Genomic DNA, 23,810 nt, shown 5'->3' on the forward strand with positions numbered 1-23,810 from the left:
AGCTTCCCCCTCATGCCCGGAAGAGATGGCTGGTGCCCATTCACAGTGCTGCTTCACCAGGCAGAGACCTGGGCTGCAGATTAAAAGCTGGGGCTGTGCTGACAGTGGGCTTGGCTGGAAACCAACCAGGAAAACAGGCCAGCGTCCAGCAGAGCTAATCTGTTGTCCACTCACTGTGGGCTCAAGGGGCTCAAGTCACTTTTCTAGAGTGGTTACAACCCAGGTATCACCTGGCTCTCTCTACCCCTTAAAACCCAGACAATGGTCCTTCCCATGGTGGTCCAGTGGTTACGACTCTGTGCTCCCAGTGCACAGGGCACAGGTTCGATCCCTGGTCGGGAAACTAAGATTCTACGTGCCCTACTGTGTGGTGCCGCCAAAGAGGGGGAAGAAATCCAGACAATGTTGCCTCAAACCCCCTCCCCCATCCCAGCCCTGGTTCCCCCCAAAGTGTTACATCCTCACAGTCACCCTGGCTCTTATCCTTGCCTTCCCTGAGTTCCTGTTTTCTGCTCCATAATCTGCAGCTGGTCTTTTGTGCCCAAGTGGCCACCCAGCCGTAGGATGCAGACCCACCCCAGCCTTGAGAGGACAGCAGTTCACACTGGTGATTTGGAAACATGAAGGCAGATGGATCCACAAAACGAGTTTAAAATTAAACCTCGGACATGCTTGCTCTCAAATAGAACCTCAGCTATTTCACACCCGCCCCTCACCCCGGGTGCCAGCACCTTCCAGGCTGCTCAGGTTCTCTTGTGGCTGGCTCCCCTGCAACTGCAAACACCACCCCTGTCCATTTTATTGCACAGAGGAGCCCAGCTTTCTCCAGCTCCAAATAGCTCAGAACCCCTCTGCCTGTCCACCAGAGCACGTCCTCAGAACAGCACATGGCCCAGGTGATACCCTGTCCCTCGTGATTTTAGGATATGAACATCCACTCCCTCAAGCAGAAGACAAGGACGTCCCTCACTCCCCTCAGGAAGACAGGAATCCTAGCGTTGGCTTGGACTTTTTTGTGATGATACTTTTTCTTTCCTGTGGGCTGGATCTGCCCTCATCCAGCCCTGTTCTTTCATCTGGCTTTACCTACCTGTGGATTTTGAGTGAGAGGACACTGGTCCAGGGGGCAGTGGGCATGTTTGTGAACTGGGTTCCATAGCACGATGCTTGAAGCCACCAGAGGATGAGATGAATGTCCATCACAGCCCTGATGGCTTAGGTCAAGCTGTTTCCCTTGAACAGCCCAGCCTGTGACTCAGGGGTGCAGAATGAGCTGCAGAGTTCCTGGATGTGTGACACCCCACTCCTTCATTCCAGGTAAAAGGAAGGCTGGGCTGCTAAGATATCTGCAGGTAAGAGACCACGGAGAAATTCCCTCCCGGAAATCCTGGCCTGGGCCTGTTGACCACACATGTCTATCCACACCTTGCCTTGCTTGTCCTTTTGCAAGGAATAAATGCCCAACTGGTAGGTCCCTGGGTCCAGTGACAAGGAGAGGAGAGAAAAGATGACTGGCAAGGGTTGGAAATGAAGGCAGGTTGCTCCAAGCCAACGCAGGCCACACCTGGAGCCCTCCCCAAGGCCATGGTCAGGGTGCCTTTGGCTGGCCTCCCCCCACCACTGCTGTGTGCCCAGATCTTCCCAGGAGCTTTTCACCCTCCGTTAGCCACCATCTGGTGGTGGTGTTAAGAGCCTGGAGGGTGGCCAGGAGCTGGCACGAGCTAAGCACAGAGATTTGCTGGCCTGTGTGCTGAGCCTGGCCCCAGGGACCTGGGCTCTCTCCTGATTCCATGATGGGGGAGGGGGTTTCAGCTGTACTAAGCGTGGCCCCCAGGGTTGGCAGATGGGCAACCCCGGGAGGAAGCCACATGGCAGGGCTGTGTTGTTGTTAAATGCAGCTCATTAGGTTTTATCAGCAAGATGCTGCTCCATTGGCAGGAACATACCTGCCCCCAGCAAGGGAGGCTGCCAGAAGCATCAGTGGCCCTGGGAAAACTCTGGTGGGAAGGCTGGAGCCATAGGCTTGCTGGAGCCAAGTCTTGGAACTTGATACCCTCTCGCAGACCTACCCCCTCCCAGACCTACCCACCCCTTTGGGTGGGGGGTTTTGTTCTCAGTCATGACTCACCTGGTGACTGTGGTCAGGTCACCTCCCACCCCTCCTTCTTCCCGACACCCAAGCCCTCCCCATCACTTTGTGCCAGGCACCAGCAGGCACAGCTCTGAGAAATGAAGTGGGGTTGTTCTCATCTCAGCCTTGCCCGTGTTCCCTCCTCATCGGCTTCAGACCAGCTGCACTCTGCCTTCCCATGGCTGTTTCTCCACCAGCATGTCCACAGCTCATCCTATTTCTGAACCTCAATTTTCTGTGCAGATCTGGGAAGCAGTTATTGAAGACCACACATATTCCAGGTCACAGATGCCCTGTGCTGGACCCTTCCATGTACCAAGTCTGATTTATGGGCACTTGAGCTGGGCACTCCAAAATCCCTGCAGGTGGTGACTGCAGCCATGAAATTAAAAGATGCTTGCTCCTTGGAAGAAAAGCTATGGCCAACCTAGACAGTATATTAAAAAGCAGAGATATTACTTTGCTAACAAAGGTCCCTCTAGGCAAGGCTATGGTTTTTCCAGTAGTCATGTATGGGTGTGAAATTTGGGCCATAACGAAAGCTGAGCGCCAAAGAATTGATGCTTTTGAACTGTGGTGTTGGAGAAGAATCGAGAGTCCCTTGGACTGCAAGGAGATCCAACCAGTCCATCCTAAAGGAGATCAACTCTGAATATTCACTGGAAGGACTGATGCTGAAGCTGAAACTCCAATTCTTCAGCCACCTGATGCAAAGAACTGTCTGATTTGAAAAAACCCTGATGCTGGGAAAGAGAGGAGGAGGGGACAACAGAGGATGAGATAGTTGGATGGCATCACCAACTCATTGGACATGAGTTTGAGCAAGCTGCAAGAGTTGGTGATGGACAGGGAAGTCCGGCGTGCTGCAGTCCATGAGGTTGCAAAGAGTTGGACACATCTGAGCAACTGAACTGAACTGAGCTGGGTGCGGTGATCTCTGCTTTTTTACAGGTGGAAAGGTGTTGCTGAGTGAGTTGAATGGCTGGCTTCCAGGTCCTGTGGCCAGGTGTCTGATTCAAGCTTCTTTCTGCTAGTTTTTCCCTGTAAGATGGAGTGGGATTCACAGTATGATCTAGAAGACCAGCGTCCCATCACAAGGCTAAGCAGATTCGGATGTGACTTAGGCTAGGCCTGGCATGCTGCAGTCCATGGGGTCACAAAGAGTCAGACATGACTGAGCTACTGAACTGAACTGAACTGAGGTTTGGGCATTGAGGCCACAAGAAATGTGTTTGTCTGATGAACTAAGGAATCTGCTGGGAGAGAAGTCACCTGAGGAAGATGGACTCCAGCAGATGAACTCAGCCTTGCACTGAGCATGATACAGGGAGGGGGTCATTGGGACCACAGCAGGTCTGGGCACAGCCAGGGGCCTCAGCAGTGCCTGAGCCAAAGCAAGAGGACCTGAGGTAAGGACCAGGAGATGTCAGGATGGCCACGCAGCAGCTCAGGGGCCCGAGGGACCAAGAGTGGGGAGAGAGACCTCTTCATGTCACGGGCAGCAGGCCAGGGCTTGGGACATTCACACACTCTGTCCCCAGCTAAGGTGGCCGTACACAGGGGCTGTGGGGGCTAGGCTGGCCCCAGACCTCCGTGGCCCAGCCTTGGAGGAAAGCTGAGGGTAGCCTCTCCTGCAGGATTCCTTGCCCAGGAAACTGTAGACCAGGGGCTGGCAAGTCTGGCCCTCTGCCTGGTTTTGTACAGCTTGCGAACCAAGAATCGCTTTTACATTTTTAAGCAGTTACCCAGTGTCTTCCCAGCCACCTCTATCCCTGAGTGCAAACAGATGCTTTCCCTCACCTGCACCTGGCCACGGGGGTCACCACCAACCCAGCTCCAGGTGGGATGGCTTTGGCTGCACCCGAGTCAACCAGGCTTATACAATATGGAATGAGAAGCCTGGAGGTCAGAGGTTCCAGGGTACATTCTCAGCTCTGGGACATCTCCAGGTCACATCCTCTGAGAGTCTATGCTGTTGGCCTTGCCCGCCTGGCTGCAAGACAGATGCTGCAGGCACCACCTCCCCAGACAACTGCATCCCAAGACCCGAAGTTGTGGGGAATGGGGCTTTTCATTCAGACCAAGTCCTTAGCAGACTTCCGTCATGTCCCATTGGCCAGGACTGGGTCACACTTCCAGCCCAAAAGCCATCATTGGCAAAGGGGAGAGAGCCGGGCTCCAGGCTGACCCCCACAGTGTACACAGCACCCCATCCTGAGCACAGCTTGGATTCTGTTGGAAGGAAGATGGTGGGAGTGGACATTCAACTGGAAACCAACCCAGCTGCCAGGCCTTGTTGGGATTTTTGTTTTTTTAGCTTCTGCGTTATTTTTAACTAGAGATATTATACTGTCAAAACAAGTGAGTCACCATGCCCTTCTGACTGAAGCCTGGTGGCTTATTAATACTTCCATCCAAATTCCCAGGGAGACACAGATGCCTGGATGGGACGAAGCAAGGAAATGTTCGGCTGCCCTTGAAAGGGTTTGATGTCATCACACCAGGAGCTGGGATGCTGGATTGATGGAGAGGGGCTGGGCTGAGGACCCATGTGTAGGGATTTGGCAAGCAATGGCTTTTATTCATTCACTGTGTGACAGGCACTTCATTAAGACATAAGAGAAAGAGTCCATAAAATATTAAGGGGCTAAAACTAATTGAATGGTCCAAATGATCCACGGGTGGCCCCAGCAGGGAGGGGAACCTTCTCCTGGCCCCTCCTTGTTGCGGAAATGATTCAAGATCATCAGGCCAGGGGACAGGTCACCAGCATTCTGATTCTAGATGAGCCACTAGCCCATCCTTAGTCTCCTCATTTGTAAAATCAGCATTTGGTGTCAAAGGTCAAGGTTCTTGCTGCTCTGGTCCTCACTGACTGCAACCTTGAAGAACAAATGACAAGCAGGACCCAGAGGTCTGAAACCAGCAGATCTCTAGATTGATGGAGATGATGCAATGGTGATGGGGATGATGAAGGGGTTAGAGATGATGATATTCAGGAGGATGAGCCCTTGCTGTATGCCATCATTACCCTCATGTAGCACCTCACTGAATTCCCTCAAAAAACTCTACGGAGTAGTTACTTTTATTAACCTGATGTAACAGATGGGGAAACTGAGGCTTGGCAAGGTACATGCCTATATTCACCTATGGAGTTGTATCACTCCAAAATTCATATGTTGGGGCCCCACCCCTGTTGTGACTGAATTTGGAGATTGGGCCTTTATAGGGGTTAACAAGGGTAAACGAGGTCATCTAGGTAGAGCCTTAATCCAGTAGGACTGGTATCCTTACAAGAAGAGAGACAGGAGAGACTCGCACAGAGAAAAGACCACATGGGGACACGGAGAAGATGACCACGGGCAAGCCAAGGAGAAGGGCCTCGGAAGGAGTCACTCCTGCTGACACTTGAGCGTGGACATCTGGCTTCCAGAATTGTAAGAGAATAAACTTTTCTTGTTTAAGTCACTCCAACGGTGGTATTTTGTAATGGCAGTCCCAGCTGACACATCACCCAGTGGCAGAGCCACCAGTGGAACCAGGCAGTCTTCAGAGCCCCATCAAGAACCTCTCAATCAAAAAAATGATCTCAGTTATAGAACAGAAAGAGCCTCACAGACTTAGAGAATGAACTTATGGGTGCCAGCAGGGAATATGTGGGGAAGAGATAGTTAGGGAGTTCGGGGTGGACGTGTACACACTGCTGTATTTAAAATGGATAACCAACAAGGACTGTACAGCACAGAGAACTGTGCTCAGTGTTAAGTGGCAGCCTGGATGGGAGGCGAGTTTGGGGGAGAATGGGTACATGTATGTATATGGCGGAGACCCTTTGCTGTCCACCTGAAACTATCACAAGATTGTTAACAGCTACGTGCATGTGGGCGTGCTAAGTCGTTTCAATTGTGTCCAACTCTTTGCAACTTATATGGACTATAGTCTGCCAGGCTCCTTTGCCCATGGGATTCTCCAGGCAAGAATACCGGAGTGGGTAGCCATGCTCTCTTCCAGGGGATCTTCTTGACCCAGGGACCGAACCCGCATCTCCTACAGCTCCTGCACTGCAGGCAGATGCTTTGCTGCTAAGCCACCAGGGAAGCCCCTAATCAGCTCTACTCCAGTAGAAAAAGTTTTTTAAAAAAGAAGAACCTGACTATCTGCAACTCAGCTCTGATTAGAGAGGTGGGTAGTGGGTCTCCATGTGACTGGGCCTGTAGGTACAAAGTATACAGATTGCCCAGGCTCACCCTTTCCATTCTTCCCAACAAAAGGCAATCCATTCAGGACCAGCCAAGACCCACATTTTGGGTGAAAATGATCTCAGGGAAATGCAGGCCAGTATTCAGTAGGTGGCTGGAACTATCAGGGTAAGGTGTTGACCTGCGTCATGCCTCAGATGGCTGTAGGTACGAAAGAGATTTCAGTCAGATTTGACGGGGTGTCACCATCTGCTTCCAGGGAAGAGTCCTGGTTGCTGCCCAAGTCAAACCTGGATTGAACTCTGGTCCTCCCCAGGGTGGGAACTTGGACAAGTTACTTCACCCTCTGAGCCTCAGTTTCCCTATCTGTCACATAACCATCCTGACTCCACAGCAGTGCTGTGAGCATAGAGAAATCAGCACACAGGACTCCACTTCACAGATGGTCTCAATTTAGTAACGCTTAACCAGAGGGACCGCCTGAAATCTCTTGAGCTTCATCAAAGTGAAGGCCATGGTTACAAACCCCCCGGCAGGCAGCTGTCAGTCTTTCCTGGAAGGAGCTGGGGATAAATGAACAGATCACAGTCTTACAGGTCAGCTGCTATTCTAGCTCTCACCCCACTGTCGGCAGAGGTCTAGGCAAGTCCCCTCGGAGTGTTGTTCACGGCCCCCAGCAGGGGATCTTGCTTCCCCTGCGCTGTCTGCCTCCTGCCCTGAGCTTTCCTTCCCCCAAGCACTTGCTCTATTCTTTAGGCTGGGGGGTGGGGGAATGCCATGAAAGACTCCCCAAAAGCTGCTCGCCCATTGGACAGCCACAGCCTGAATCCCAAAGCCCAGCCCCTCTGAGCACGCCCACTCTATCCTCCAACCCCTGGGAAAGGTTCTTTCTCCGGAGACCTGGAAGAGAAGCCCAACGCCCTGAGGGAATTTTGTGTTTAAGCCTGGGAGGCTAGGATTTCCCTCCCAGTGACTAACACTCCATACTCCCAATGCAGGGGGCCCGGGTTCAATCCCTGGTCAGGGAACTAGGTCCCACATGTTGCAACTAAGACCCAGCACAGCCAAATATATACATAAATAAAAATATTTTAAAAAGAAAAAAGACTGAGAGGATGCAAGAGGAAAGAGCAGCCCTGTTTCCATCAGCAGGATCTGCCCACCTGAGGGGACCAAGCAAGATTCCTCGCTTCTTTCCTGGGGCCACCCGTTCTCCCCACGCACACCTCCAGGCCATGTTCCCAAGCCACGCCAGCACAGGGCTTTCTCTCCCTTCACCAGCCCCCCTCCGAGGAACCCCCAGCCAGAGCAAGCCGAGCTACCAGCTCCTGGGTAGAGTCCAGCTCCAAGTATTTCTCCTCCCGGGAAATCTAGAGCGAATGCCCTGGAGCCAGCCAGTCAGGACTCCAAGTTTCACCTTTCCAGACTCGTTTGTTGTTATTTCTGTTGCTCAGTCACTAAGTCATGTCTCACTCTTGCGACCCCATGGACTCCCCATGGACTGTAGCCCGCCAGGCTCCTCTGTCCATGGGATTCTCCAGGCAAGAACACTGGAGTAGGTTGCCATTTCCTTCTCCAGAGGATCTTCCTGACCCATTGATTGTACCTGCATCTCCTGCATTGGCAGGCGGATTCTTTACTGCTGAGCCGCCAGGGAAGCCCTTTAGGCAAGCTACTCCCTCTCTAAGCCCCGTTATCCTCATCAGTAATAATGGAGATAACACACGTTTTAGTGAAGTCACTCAGTCATGTCTGACTTTCTGTGACGCCGTGGACTGTAGCCCACCAGGCTCCTCCATCAGTGGGATTCTGCAGGCAAGAATACCAGAGTGGGTTGCCACATCCTTCTCCAGGGGAGCTTCCCAACCCTGGGATCGAACCCAGGTCTCCCGCATTGCAGGCAGACTCTTTAACCTCTGAGCCACCAGGGAAGCAGCAAAACAGGAGTTAACAGAGGGCGTGGCGAGAAGTAAGCTCGAAACAGAGATTAGTGAGCTCTGACCCAGGGCCCAGGGTTGGAGTGGAGTGAACCGAGGCAGTGAAGGCACAGAGCGCAGGGGCCTCAGAAGGAGGGCGCCTTAAAGCTCGTGGCCTGCACCTGGCTTACCTCACAAGTGAAGCTGAGAGACCCAGAAGTCTGCAATCAGCCGATATTTGCATCAATCTTCACAAAAGATGGGCTTCCCTGGTGGCTGAGACAGTAAAGAATCCGCGTGCAATGTGGGAGACCTGTGTTTGACCACTGGGTTGGGAGGGTCCCCTGGAGGAGGGCATGGCAACCCACTCCAGTATTCTTGCCTGGAGAATCCCATGGACAGAGGAGCCTGGCATGCTACAGTCTATCAGTTCAGCTCAGTCACTCAGTCATGTCTGACTCTTTGCGACCCTGTGGACTGCAGCACAGCAGGCTTCCTTGTCCATCACCAACTCCTGTAGCTTGCTCAAACTCATGTCCATCAAGCCAATGATGGCATCTAACCATCTCATCCTCTGTCATCCCTTTTTCCTCCTGCCCTCAATCTTTCCCAGCATCAGGGTCTTTTCCAGTGAGTCAGTTCTTTGCATCAGGTGGCCAAAGTATTGGAGTTTCAGCTTCAACATCAGTCCTTTCAATGAATATTCTGGACTGATTTCTTTTAGGATGGACTGGTTGGATCTCCTTGCAGTCCAAGGCACTCTCAAGAGTCTTCTCCAACACCACAGTTCAAAAGCATCAATTCTTCAGTGCTCAGCTTGCTTTATAGTCCAACTCTCACATCCATACATGACTATTGGAAAAACCATAGGTTTGACTAGATGGACCTTTGTCAGCATAGTAGTGTCTCTGCTTTTTAATATGCTGTCTAGGTGGTCATAACTTTTCTTCCAAGGAGCAAGCATCTTTTAATTTCATGTCTGCAGTTACCATCTGCAGTGATTTTGGAGCCCAAGAAAATAAAGTCTGCCACTGTTTTCATTGTTTCCCCATCTATTTGCCATGAAGTGATGGGATGGGATGCCATGATCTTAGTTTCTTGAATGTCGAGTTTCAAGCCAGCTTTTTCACTCTCCTCTTTCACTTTCATCAAGAGACTCTTTAGTTCCTCTTCACTTTCTGCCATAAGGGTGGTGTCATCTGCGTATCTGAAGTTATTGATATTTCTCCTGGCATTCTTGGCTACAGTCCATGGGGTCATGGCTACTACATGTAGTCCAAGGCTATAGTTCATGGGGTCGCACAAAGGAAGACACAGGGTCCAGCCTGCAGAAGGCGCAGTTCCTGAGCTGGCTCCAGTTGCTCAGCTCTTCTCACTTCTCTGGGCCTATTTACTCATCAGAGATGCTGAGGTTCCCACGGTGGGTCCCTTCCCACCATCCCCATCCCAGAGCTGTGTGTGGACCAAGTGATAAGGGACTCAAAGGGGTTTGTAAACTATAATAGGTGGACCAGACTGCTCAAAAGACGATGCTTACAAACAGCATGGTTAGTATTACATTCTGGGAGATTTTCTCCACTCTCCCCACCCTAGCCCGCCTCTCAGCTCCCCTCCTAATGAGCTGAAAGTCTTGCCAGCTATTTAAAGCCTCTATTAAACACATTCAATTGTCCTTTGATTCTCTGGTTTCATGTCTTTATATCCGAGAGGGAAAAAAAAAAAAAGTACCCAAAACATGAGTTGGTAGAGTTGGTAATAAAGTGCTCTGTAGCAAGACCCATTTGTCTCACCTCCATTTTAATTTTTTAAACAAAAACTACAAATCACCAACCCCCACCTTCAATGAATTAAATGGTAAAGAAAATTAGAAAACAGTTCAACTTTTAATATTGGCCTTGGCCATGCAGACAGAGGTTCCTTCTTTGGCCCGTTTCTAATCAGGAGTGTTAATTATCTTGCTACATGCTAGTAAATTAAGTATGAACTAATGAAGTTAAAGGAGGTCATTTGTTAAGGAAAACTGATTACATATTGTTAGCTCTTGGGGATTCGATGGAAAACCACTGTCATGAAAATGGCTTTAAAAATCAGACCTGATATTTGATTTGTGAGGTTGTCTGGCTGAAGGGATGAATCACAAAGTCTCCTGCAGCAACCCGTGTGGGACCTGAGGGCCTTTGGACCACAAGCTGCTGACATCATCACCTCCTCTGTACTCCAGAGTCTTTCAAAGGTCTGCCCCCTGGTGAGAGCCCTAGATATTAACACTATGTAGGAGCAAGAGCAAGGTGGGAGAAATGTAGGTGATTGTGAGGCGAGAGAGCTGGGGAATGTGAGGGGCAGGTGTGCACATGTGGAAACACACCATGGGCTCCAGTCCATGGCCCAACTACAGCAGTGTCTTCTCAGTGGACAAGTCCAGAGCAACTGAATGGACCCTGTCCTACTCTCCAGGGAACAGAATAGGAACCTTAGTAGTTTTGTCCCTCATGTGGGGGTCCAGGTGCTGCCTTGGCAGCAGCAGAAAAGCTGAGCAGGAAGGCAGAATGCTCGGGCTTGGTCCAGTGTTGGTTATCCAAGTCAGGGGGACAAGCCTATCACTGAATGACCGACTTTCCTGTCCTCCCATCCCTGAGCCAGGCCTGCAGCAGAAGAAGCTCACTAGTTCTGAAAGTTCATCCAAGGCCTTGACGGCCATGCTAAGTGAGGCAGAAATTGCTAGTTGCCTACAGTATTCATTCTTCTGTTCTTCCTTAGAAGAGAACTCTTGTTTCATTTAAAGTGTCCATGTGGAAACTGGTCTTCCCAGGTGGTGCTAGTGGTAAGGGGCCCACCTGTGGTGCAGAAGACACAGGAGACGCGGGTTTGATCCCTGGGTCGGGAAGATCCCCTAGGGAAGGAAATGGCTACCCACTCCAGTATTCTTGCCTGGAGCATCCCATGGAGAAGCCTGGCAGGCTACAGGCCATGGTATCTCAAGAGTCGGACACATCTGAAGTGCCTTAGGACTTAGGAATGTGAAAACTACATTTCCTGGCCTCGCCTGCACCTGAGTGACTAAATTCTGGTCTATAAATTATAAGTGGATATTACTATATATGATAGCTAAGGAGAAGAATTGATGCTTTTGAACTGTGATGTTGGAGAAGACTCTTGAGAGTCCCTTGGACTGCAAGGAGATCCAACCAGTCCATCCTAAAGGAAATCAATCCTGAATATTCATTGGAAGGACTCATGCTGAAGCTGAAACTCCAATACTTTGGCCACCTGATATGAAGAACTGACTCATTGGAAAAGACCCTGATGCTGGGAAAGATTGAAGGCAGGAGGAGAAGGGGACAACAGAGGATGAGATGGTTGGATGGCATCACCAACTCAATGGACATGAATTTGAGTAAACTCCAGGAATTGGTGATGGACAGGAAGGCCTTGCATGCTGCAGTCCATGGGGTTGCAAAAAGTCAGACACTACTGAGTGACTGAACTGAAGGAGAAGAAAAGTTAGGTGTACATTTTTGCTCCTCCCTATTCTTTCTTCCCTGCCTGGAATATAGATATGATGGCTGGTGCTCCAGCAATTATTTGGGGGCAGAGGCAAACTTGAGAATAAAAACCACTCACTAACAATGGTGGAGAATAAAGCCCTGGTCTCTGATTACTGGGGAGCCCCATTTCAGTGCTGAAACACCTCCCTTTGAACTAGTATAGGAGAGGGAAAACAAAACACCTGAGGTGATGTGTTTGAGCTATGGGGGTGTGGGTGAGGCTGTCTCCTCTCAGAGTGGAATGCTATTTCTAACTCATGCAATGAGGAATATGGCCATCTCAGAACTGGCAGTGGGTAGCCCCAAAGGTTTGATTTACTCAAAGTTTGTCAGGCTGGAAGGAGAAACAACTATTTACGAGAGGGAAGCTCCTGTGAAAGCGGGGAGCAGAAATCTAGCCACAGTGACCCGCCCTCCCAATACACTGTAGACACACTGGCTTTGCTCACCCTCCTCTCACTGCTCAGAACATTGTAGCTTCCTCCTAAGGTTCAAGCCAGTTGTCCCTATGTGCTCAGGTAAATGGGGCTTGGGACATGGCCTTGGGGCTTGGGTGGGAGTTAGGCTGCTACAGCCCTCACTTCCTGAACTTGTCTCTTGTGTGGTTCCCTTGGGAGCTCTCCCTCTGAAGCCACTGGCCAGTGAGGTGGGCTCCTTCTAAGTCCCAGAGGCTGTTCATCTGACTCGTCAAGAGTCAGACCAGGAAGGCTGCTGGCAGGAGCGCCCAATGTCCTCCATGATAGTGGAAGGTGAGGAAGCAGCCAGGCCCCCTCTCTCAGGGCCATAGAGGCCTTCAAGGTGACCTCACTTCTCCATGTCACACACAAGAAGAAATCTAAGGCCTGGAGGGTCGGGAAAATGCTCAACCTTTAGCCTGAGAGAGACCAACACCAGCTCCTCCAGCCCGTCCTAATCCACCACTCCTAAACCTTCAGTCATGTGACCCAGTTCCCTAAGGGCTGAGGAGAATTAAACCCAGGTTGGGCTGAACCCCACTTCTCTGTGATTCACAAAGGGTGTTAACTCAGCCATATTCCAAAACCATGCCACTAGAAATAAATGCACGTCGCAGATGCTGGAGTCACACTCCTAGGCATACATCCAGAGAAAAACATGATCTGAAAGGCTCCAAGCACCCCAGTGTTCACGGAAGCACGGTTTACAATGGCCAAGACGTGGGCGCAGCCCAAATATCCACTGACAGAAGCGTGAGTGGAGAAGACGCGGCGCGTTTATTCAACGGGATATTACGCAGCCGTTACAAAGAATGAAATCATGCCATTTGCAGCAACATGGATGGGCCCAGAGGTTGCCATCCTGAGTAAAATACGGCAGACAGAGGAGAAACCTCACATAACTTCCCTTATACATGAAATCTAAAATGAACTGATGCAAATGAAGTTGCAAACCAGAAGCAAACTCACAGACATACGTAAAGAATGAGCTTATGGTTGCCGGAGGGAAGGACGGGGGAAGGGATAGTTAGGGAGCTTGGGATGGACAGGTACACACGGCTATATTTAAAATGGATAACCAGCGAAGACCTTTTGTATAGCACGAGGAACTCTGCTCAACGTCACATGGCAGCCTGGTTCAGAGGGGAGTTTGGGGGAGAATGGATGCATGTATATATACGGCTGAGTCCCTTCACTGTCCACCTGAAACTATCACATTTTTAATCAGCTGTACCCCCATACAAAATAAAAAGCTTTAAAAATAAAAAGAAAGAATATCCTTCCTCACAGCGTTGTGGTGAGGATGAAGTTAGCCAACACTCAGTGGCTTACTACAGGGGACAGCCTCTCTCACGCTTCAGTGAGTGGACAAGGCTTGGTTGGGCAGTTCTCACTTGGCATCTCTTATTCTTACAGTCAGATATCAACTAGAGTTGCAGTCACGTGAAGCAGGTGTCCAAACAGCTCACTCACAGGGCTGACAGAGGATGAGACTGCTGCCAGGAGCAGGGGCTGCTTTAGAGAGGTGGTCATGGAGGGCCTTTCTGAGGAGGTGACATTTTTGCTGAGGCCTGAATGGTGAGGAGACAGCCATACAAATGCTCACTGGAAGCCTGTCTCCAGCTGGAGGAACAGCAGTTATGAAGCCTATGATTCCAGAAGGACCTCTGCCGGAAGATTTCAGTCCCAGCAGCAGGCGGACCCAGCCGGCCACTGGAGGAGGCAGCTGGTACTCTCTGCTTGGAACTGAGTTCAGAAGGAAAAGAAAACGCGATGCAGTGTCGGGTGGGCAGGAAGCCTGCCTCGCATGAGGCTTGGGAAGATGAGATTGGGGCCAGGATCCTCCTTCCTGTGGAAAACTGCCTCACTTGTTCAGTCCAGGTCTCCTAACTGAATTAGAATACTCTTCCCATTCCTCAAGTGTCTTGATTGCCACCAGCGACATGTCAGTGACAGCTTACCCCAGCAGAAATGGCACGACCGGAGACAGAGCGCAAGATTGCAAGGCACCTTTTATGAAGCGAGCCCAGCAGGCACCCTAAACAGCCCTCAACCTGTTCCCTCCTCTTTGACATGAACAGCTGCACTCATGTGAGTTTACCCATCAGATCAAAATAATTTGCTAAATATCACAGTGGAGTTATTTCTAAGCGGCTTCAGTTACTGTCATAAGATGCAGGGCTGGCTCAACAGTGAGATGTATTTGGAGAACAAAAGCAGGGATTTGAATTAAAACCTCAGAGAAATGAAGCGTATATTGACAGTTCAATCAGGTGCTATCATAACCTGGATTATTTAGCTATTTGAGTCTACATTTAAATGCTAATCTCATCTGGGAACACCCTCATAGTCACACCTAGAAATGTTTAGCCATATATCTGGGCCCCCCATGATCCAGTCAAGTACTCAGGGCTCAGCCACTCAGTCATGTCTGACTCTTTGTGACCCCTAGACAGTAGCCCAACAGGTCCCTCTGTTCATGGAATTTTCCAGGCAAGAATACTGGAGTGGGTTGCCATTTGCTACTCCAGGGGGTCTTCCTGACCCAGGGATCAAACCCACATCTCCTTCATTGGCAGGCGGATTCTTTACCACTGAGCCACCTGGGAAGTCGACATATAAAATGAACCATCACACCCGGTCCATACATTAACGCACTTTACTGAAACTCTTTCAGGTGGCTCTGATTGTCACCCAATGGTCTAGATGAAGAATTTGAGACTCAAAGCTTCTAAGCCTGCCAAAAGCCACAGAGCTACTCACAGCATGGGCCGGATCCTAAGCCAGGGCTCTCTGACTTCGCAGCTGTGCTGGTTCATTTTCCCCTGGCACCTGGCTGCGGTATGGTTCATAAATACTGTGCAGGTGTGAATACTGGCTAGAGGAGTCTGAGCACCCCATGCCTAGAGAGGTTCTGGTTAGGAGATAAATTCTACCAGTCTCTGAAGCCCCTCTTGATGGAACGAGCATGCTCCCCTGGGAAGAGGAGGCTGGTCTAGAACTCTGTTAAACCCTCTCCCAGCTTTTTGGACCTTCCAATACCACCCTCCTCCTGGGGACAATTTATATGAATTGCAAGGAAGGGTCTCAGAGGAAATAACCAAGAAATAAACAGCCCTTTAACAGCCCCGCCTTCTCCTCCCCATTGGTTTTGGTCCAGGAGGACCATCAGGTCTGTTCTGTGCTGAGTAGATATCTGGGGGCTTTTTCAGAAAGATTCTTAAAATGCAGAGACAGTCTCATACGGTGAATGCGTAGGGACTGTCCAGCTGTTTGGTGACCTGACTATGGCTGTGGTGGGGGAGAGGGCAGGGCACGGGGGCAGGCAGTGCCACGGTGGCCTTCACCTGCCAGGAGGCACCATGGCCAGCAGCTGCTCCCCACCACCATCCACTTCCTCTTCTCTCCCCTCCCTCTGAGGCCTTCCTGGCTTCTTCTCCCAGAGCTCAGCCCACTGGCCTCCAGCCAAGCTGGCACCTGGCAGGTGGATGAAGGCAGGGTGAGTCACAGCTTCCTAGAAAACCGTGGCCTAGATGAACTCCCAAAGGGCAGAGGCCTGTCCAACCAGCCTCTCCGGGAGGCTTGTCCAGCTTGTTCTGTTCCAGGTACTCAAACTGCAATTGGAAGAAAAGGGGGACCTACAGGCTCACCCCGGGTGTGGGACCTAGTTTCTGGCTGTGCCTCCCCCAAGTTCAGCTCAGTTCTGTGCTCCCAGGGAGCCTGGATACTGGACTTAGAAACTATTTTCTGATTTAATGTGTCTCAGACTGGTGGTGTTTAGTCACTAAGTCACATCGGACTCTTGGCAACTCCATAGACTGTAACATGCCAGGCTTTCCTGTCCTTCACTGTCTCCTGGAGTTTGCTCAGACTCGTGTCCATTGAGTCGGTGATGCCATCCAGCCAGCTCATCCTCTGTCGTCCCCTTCTCCTCCTGCCCTCAATCTTTCCCAGCATCAGGGTCTTTTCCAGTGACTCAGTTCTTCACATCAGGTGGCCAAAGTATTAGAGCTTCAGCTTTGGCAGCAGTCCTTCCAATGAATTGTCAGGGTTGATTTCCTTTAGAATGGACTGATTTGATCTCCTTGCTGTCCAAGGGACTCTCAAGAGTCTTCTCCAGCACCACAGTTTGAAAGGATCAGTTCTTTGGCCCTCAGTCTTCTTCATGGTTATACACGCAAAAAGTCACCTGCAATCTTGCTAACATATCAGTTCTCATTCAGCAAGCCTGGGAGGTGCCAAGCCTCTGACTCTCTAACAAGTTCCTGGGGATGCAGTTGTTGCTGGTTCCCACCATTCACACTGAGAATCAGGAGGATCTAACCCTGTCTCCCAGGGTGTGCTGTGGTTTAAAGGGGACACATCCCAGCAAGGGCTGGCAGATGCAGATAGGGAACAGCATCAAGCAATGAAAATATGAGTACTTAGGGGTCAGGCAAACAGTTACTTCACCTGTCTGAGCCTCAGTTTCCTCTACTGTAAAAAGAAAACACTTATTTCATTGGAGTTTCTGATGAATCAAATGTCCTAACATTCATAAAGTCTGAATTACTGTTTTTTAACCAATCAGAATATCAGGGATCACCATATCTGCTTACAGAAGTGCATTCAGGGACTTCCCTGGTATCCCAGTGGATAAGAATTCACCTGCCAATGCAAGAGACATGAGTTCAATCCCTGGTCTGGGAAGGTTCCACATGCCTCGGGACAACTAAGCTCTTGCTCAACTACTGAGCCTGGGAGCTGCAGCTACTGAAACCCGCACTGCCTGGAGCCCATGCTCCACAACAAGAGAAGCCACTGCAATGAGAAGCCCGAGCATTGCTGGGAAGAGTAGCCCCCACTTGTCACAACTAGAGAGAGCCCAAGCAAAGCAACCAAGACCCAATGCAGCCAAAAATACATAAATAAAATTATTTTTTAAAAGTAAGTGTGTTCAACCAAGATGGTTATAAGGATTTTCAATACCACTGGATATCAAGTAATGATGGACGATGATCCTGAGACACAGGAAATAAAATAAGACCTATGATTGCCTTTGCTTGCTGCCTTCAGAAAGTTTCCAGAGGTGGTGCAGAAGTGGGAAATGCAAGAGGAGCTCAGCAGACTCTCTGAGTTGAGGAGATGGAACTGAGTTTGGGGAAAAGTGTTGGAGAAGACTCTTGAGAGTCCCTTGGACTGCAAGATCAAACCAGTCAATCCTAAATGAAATCAGTCCTAGGTGTTCATTGGAAGGACTGATGCTGAAGCTGAACCCCCAATACTTTGGCCACCTGATGCGAAGAACTGAATCACTGGAAAAGGCCCTGATGCTGGGAAAGATTGAAGGCAGGAGGAGAAGGGGACGACAGAGGATAAGCTGGTTGGATGGCATCACCAACTCAATGGATATGAATTTGAGTAGGTTCCGGGAGCTGGTGATGGACAGGGGGGCCTGGCATGCTGCATTCCATGGGGTCACAAAGAGTCAGACACGACTGAGCGACTGAACTGAACTGAACTGAATGCAGTTAGAGGTGGAAGGACAGGGTCCTAGAGAGAAGAGAGCCGCATAGAGACCTCCAGAGAGCTGCAGAGGGTTGCTTTGAGTATTTGCCTAGACTAATCAGCTCATGCATGTAAGGAAATTACCCACCATTATGGAAAGAACCTTCCAAAAGGAGGGCCAGGTACAGTGCCTATTCCCACCAGTCAGAATGGAAAAATTCATAGACATTGAGTACTCAAAAAAGTCTTGCCCCATTAGTGAAGAATAATTAACACCAGAGAGCACTGCTCTGGTCCTGCCTACCAAATCTTAAAGCAAGATTCAAAAGAGTCAAAATGTAATTTAACTACATAACTCAGTTGGTAAAGAATCCACCTGCAATGCAGGAGACCCCAGTTCAACTCCTGGGTTAGGAAGATCCTCTGGAGAAGGGATAGGCTACCCACTTCAGTATTCTTGGGCTTCCCTTGTGGCTCAGCTGGTAAAGAATCTGTCTCCAATGCGGGGGACCTGGGTTCGATCCCTGGGTTGGGAAGACACCCTGGAGAAGGGGAAAGCTACCCACTCCAGTATTCTGGCCTGGAGAATTCCATGGACTGTATAGTCCATGGGGTTGTGAAGAGTCAGACATGACTGAGCGACTTTCACTTTCACTTTTCAGAGAAAAAGAGTTCAAGAATTTAAAAATATCCAGCACCTTACAAGGTAAAAATCACAATATCTGACATCCAATCAAAGATTACTAGGCTACTAAAGCAGAAAAACATGGCTACAGTGGGAAATTAAAAAGCAATCAACTGAAATCAATCCAGAATGACACAGATGTTAGAGTTAGCACACACAGACATGAATTATTATAATTGTATTCCATGTTGAAAAGCTACATAAAACCATGGAAGAATTATTTTTCAAACACCAAAATCAAATTTCATCTCGATACTATAGTGTCCAGATAAAAAGCAATGCTGGATGGAATTAGAAGATTAGAATACTGGAAGATTAGACATTACAGAAGAAAAGATTAGTAAACTTCAAGACAGTGATAGAAATTATCTAAAATGAAACTGAGAGGAGAAAAAAGATTTTTTAAAAATTAAAAGAGAATCAGTGAGCTCTAGAACAACTTCCAGCAACCTAACATATGTGTAATTGGAATTTCAGAAAGACATGGGGATGCAAACAGAAAATATTTCTCTTGATTCAGTAGGTCTAGGGAGGGGCCCAAGAACTTGCATTACTTACAAGCTCCCAGGTTTAATGCTTTTGGTCCAAAGGTTACACTTAGAGCTACTGCTCTAAGGCAGAAATCAGTAAACTATATCCTCTGGGCCAAATCTACCTACTTTCATAAAGTTTTTTTGTTTGCTTGGTTTTGATTTTTTATAAATTTTATTGGGTAGAGAATGGTGTCCACAAACTGTCATGCCATGGGACAGCTTGAGCTCAGCGTGAAGACAAAAGAAAAAATATAGGGCCATGAGATCTCAGGAAGAAAGAGTGCAGGCAGAGGGGTCACTGAAGATAGCCCAGGATTGACCAAACCCCTGTGTCTCTTTACCTGTGGCTAGAGGTGAATGGCCAGTTCCCAGCCTCCCCATCCCTGGGCAGCTTGGTGACATCACAGCCTCTCAGTCCCACCACAGACCCACTGCATCAGTCTCTCCAAGGAATGGTGGCCTAGGGTTCTGGGCTCAGCAAGCAGTTCCAAATAGGAAGACTGGTTCCAAATAGGAAAAGGAGTACGTCAAGGCTGTATATTGTCACCCTGCTTATTTAACTTATATGCAGAGTACACCATGAGAAACACTGGGCTGGAGGAAGCAAAAGCTGGAATCAAGATTGTTGGGAGAAATCAATAACCTCAGATATGCAGATGACACCACCCTTATGGCAGAAAGTGAAGAAGAACTAAAGAGCCTCTTGAGGAAAGTGAAAGAGCAGAGTGAAAAAGTTGGCTTAAAGCTCAACATTCAGAAAACTAAGATCATGGCATCCGGTCCCATCACTTCATAGCAAATAGATAGGGAAACAGTGGCTGACTTTATTTTTCTGGGCTCCAAAATCACTGCAGATGGTGACTGCAGCCATGAAATTAAAAGATGCTTACTCCTTGGAAGGAAAGTTAGACCAACCTAGACAGCATATTAAAAAGCAGAGACATTACTTTGTCAACAAAGGTCCGTCTAGTCAAGGCTATGGTCTTTCCAGTGGTCATGTATGGATGTGACAGTTGGACTATAAAGAAAGCTAAGCGCCGAAAAATTGATGCTTTTGAACTGTGGTGTTGGAGAAGACTCTTGAGAGTCCCTTGAACTGCAAGGAGATCCAACCAGTCCATCCTAAAGGAGATCAGTCCTGGGTGTTCATTGGAAGGACTGATGTTGAAGCTGAAACTCCAATACTTTGGCCACCTGATGCAAAGAGCTGACTCATTTGAAAAGACCCTGATGCGGGGAAAGATTGAAGGCAGGAGAAGGGGACGACAGTTGGATACCATGATCAACTCAATGGACATGGGTTTGGGTGGACTATGGGAGTTGGTGATGGACAGGGAGGCCTGGCATGCTGTGGTTCATGGAGTCACAAGGAGTCGAACACGACTGAGCTACTGAACTGAACTGACTGACAAGCAGTTCAGATGAGGACCCAAGTCTGCAAATGATCTCCAGCCAATTTCTGTGACCCCTCCCAGCTATGCAAATATCTTGAAATACATTTGAGGATCTCATCAGCATGTTCTTAGAGGGCAGCCACCTATGAGACCAGTAATGTTAATACACCCATTTCACAGATTAGAAAACTGGCCCACACTGAGACCAGCTAGTTCATGGCTCATTTTACTGGGCCTTAATTCCAACCATAGCCCAAATTGTCTCAAACCTGTGCTTCAAACCTGCGCATCTCAAACTAATCCACAGGTGGGCAAACTTCTCCTAGACAGTGTATCTTCGGCTCTGAGTTCCACACAGCCTCTGTTGCAGCATCTTGACTTTGCCACAGTAGCAGGAAAGCAACCTTAGACATTATGTAAACAAGCAAGCATGAGACTGTGTTCTGATAAAATTTTATTGATAGACACTGAAATTTGAATTTCACACATTTTACGTCACAAAATATTTTTCGCCTTTTGACTTTTTTTAGTGATGAAATAGAATTCATATTTTATAGAAAGACAAGAAAAATATACACATAAAACTTTTCTCTGCCCATTTGGGCCTCCTCCTTCCCCTTTACCACTCAGTCAGACATGACTTAGCAACTAAACAAACAACCCTTCCCTTTAGTGTATGTTGTACACCTGCATAAACCAGAGCGCCCAGGAGATAACACTCCTTCTTAATCTTGTAAAGAGTCACAGTGATCCACAATTCCTTGGAAGATAACCTTCCTTCTTAATCTTGTAAGGGGTCACGATGACCCACTACTTCTTGTACATGTGGATCTGGGTTGTGTCAACTGTCATACATCATTTGTCTCAAACACTATATAACTGTGCTTCGACCTCTCAAGGGCAGGGCAGGAGACTCCTCAGGGCTTTCTGAAAGAACATCTCCTGCGTTATAATCCTCAGGTTGGCTCAAATAAGATTTTCCATTTCTTTCTTAGATCAGCTACTGATTTATTTTGTCATCGATACCAACCATCTAAAAATATAAAAACCATTCTTAGCTCACAGGCCATACAAAAACAGGCATCGGGTCAGATTTGGCAGTGGCCACGGTTTGCGAACCCCTGCATTAATCCATTCACATATCAGGCAACCGGCCCTCCAAGGCAATAAGCTGGGGTGTCCGAGCCCTGTGGGCAGTTTTGGTCCCAGACCCATCACTTCACTACCCCAACCCCTGCACTGCCCTGCTCTGCTCTTTGCTTCTCCTTGGATCTGCCCAGCCTGACCTCTTGACTCCCAGATTTACACACACCCCCGCTTAGGTCTTTAAGTCTGGGCTTCCTAGGTGGCACAGTGCTAAAGTATCTACCTTCAGGAGACACAAGAGACATGGGTTTCATCCCTGGGTCGGGAAGATCCCCTGGAGTAGAAAATAGCAACCCACTTCAATGCTCTTGCCTGGAAAATTCCATGGACAGAGAAGCCTGGCGGGCTACCGCCCATGAGATCACAAACAGTGGGACAGAAGTGAGCACACACACAGTAATACTTGGCCCCCCAAGAACAGTCAGTACTAACCACTTTGCCATCTTGCCTTAACAAGTCTAGCCCAGGGCTTCACTGCTTCCCAAAGATCAGACACATTAATTGCCTACCATTTGGAAATTCAAGGTGGGGGAACTTACCCTGAATTTTAAAAGAAAATCAAATCCTCCCAATCAGTTTACAACCCACAGCCCAATGTGGGAAGGCCTCCCAGACCCTGGGTAAGCCTGTAGTCAGAATCAAACAGTGTAGAAGTCACATTGGTTCCGTGCTTTTCACAAACAGCCCCAGAAGTTCTCGTGTGACACAGAACTTTTTTTTCAGTGGATTATTTTAGCTACCAGCCAGCTCTGTGATCTCTCTCCCCTGGGGTCAAGTTCAAAGAGAATTCCAATGTGATTAAGTAAACATATGCAAGTAGTAGATTTATGTGCTACTGTGCTATTCTTTGTGATGTTGGCACTGGGGGTAGGGAATTATCACAGCTCCTGGGTGCTCAGCTTATTTCCTAAGAAATTAACTCATCAGTCCCCACTGTGGATGAAAGCACTGCTTGGGACATTTGAAATTCAAAGCGAAATGCATTCATGGCTCTATCATTTGGAAAGGATGAGGACGACAAGGATCAGGAGGCAGTGATGATGAACGAGAAAGGACCAGTGAAGAGGGACTGATGAATCTCTGCTGTTTGTGGATGCGTGTGGTTCGTGGAGAGGTGCGGAAGTGAGTCGGATATTTCTGTCCAGCACGACTGAGAAACTGGACTGCAAATGGTACCTGGAGCAGTGGGCTGAAACTGCCCCACGTGGGGAGTCAATGGAAACGTGGAGAGCTTTTCTGTTTTAATAAAGTACTTGAGCTATTATCTCAGCACACCCACTGTGTACAGGGACCATGCAGGCTGCTGAGTTAACCAGGCAGTCAGAGTCAAAATAAATTCCCTCTCAGCCTGGCAAGTGGATGCTCTGGTCCTGATCTGCCGCCACCAACAACGGATGTTTGGGACCTGAAGCCCTCCCCAGCCTCCCCTTCTGTATCCCCTGGGTCCAGGGGCCCTTGTAGGAAAACAGTTAGTAAGCAGATCCATGTCACAGTCCTATCCCTACATATGGAAGTTAGGGGCTCCCCTGGTGACCCCATTTTAATCCTCACAATCACCCTGCAAGGAGGCTTTAGCATTGCCCACCTTGTACGTGTGACAATCCCATTTTACAGTGGAGAAAATTGAGGCTCAGAGAGGCTATCGAGGCAGAGCAAGGGCTGGAAGTCAAGTCAGCCAACTCTGAGTCCTGAGCTCTTTCCCTTATGTCACAGCAGGACCCCCAGTGTCCTGAAATACACCATGCCTCAGGCCTCATATCAAACCTGAGCAACCTCTCAGGTCAGGACTCACTGAGGGGGCCTTCCCTGGTGGCCCAGTGATTAACAATCTGCCCACCAATGCAGGGGACATGGGTTTAATTCCTGGTTGGGGAATGAAGGATTCCACATGCTGCAGGGCAACTAAGCCAGTGCGCCACAACTACTGAGCCTAGGCACCACAACTACTGAGCCCGAGCACCACAAACTGAGCCTGAGCACCACAACTACTGAGCCTGGGCACCACAACTACTAAGCCCGGGCACCACAACTACTGAGCCCGGGCACCACAACTACTGAGCCCAAGCACCATAACTACTGAGCCTAGGCACCACAACTGCTGAGCCTGAGCACCATAACTACTGAGCCTAGGCACCACAACTACTGAGCCCAGGCACCACAACTACTGAGCCCAGGCACCACAACTACTGAGCCCAAGCACCACAACTAAGATCTCACCTGCAGCAATGAAGGATCCCACAGGATGTAATGAGGTTCCCATGTGCTGCAACTAAGTAAGACCTGAAGCAGCTAAATAAATGTTTGTAAACATACTCACAA

At 49.0% G+C, this 23,810-nt stretch overlaps 1 pseudogene; it reads left to right on the forward strand.

Moving 5' to 3' along the window:
* The first annotated feature begins 12,518 nt into the window (after positions 1–12,518).
* LOC138427651 (microtubule-associated tumor suppressor 1 homolog pseudogene) overlaps positions 12,519–23,810 on the forward strand; it is a 97,282-nt pseudogene continuing 85,990 nt past the window's right edge.

Source organism: Ovis canadensis, chromosome 22, assembly GCF_042477335.2.
Source record: "Ovis canadensis isolate MfBH-ARS-UI-01 breed Bighorn chromosome 22, ARS-UI_OviCan_v2, whole genome shotgun sequence".
In the NCBI taxonomy this organism is placed as follows: domain Eukaryota; kingdom Metazoa; phylum Chordata; class Mammalia; order Artiodactyla; family Bovidae; genus Ovis; species Ovis canadensis.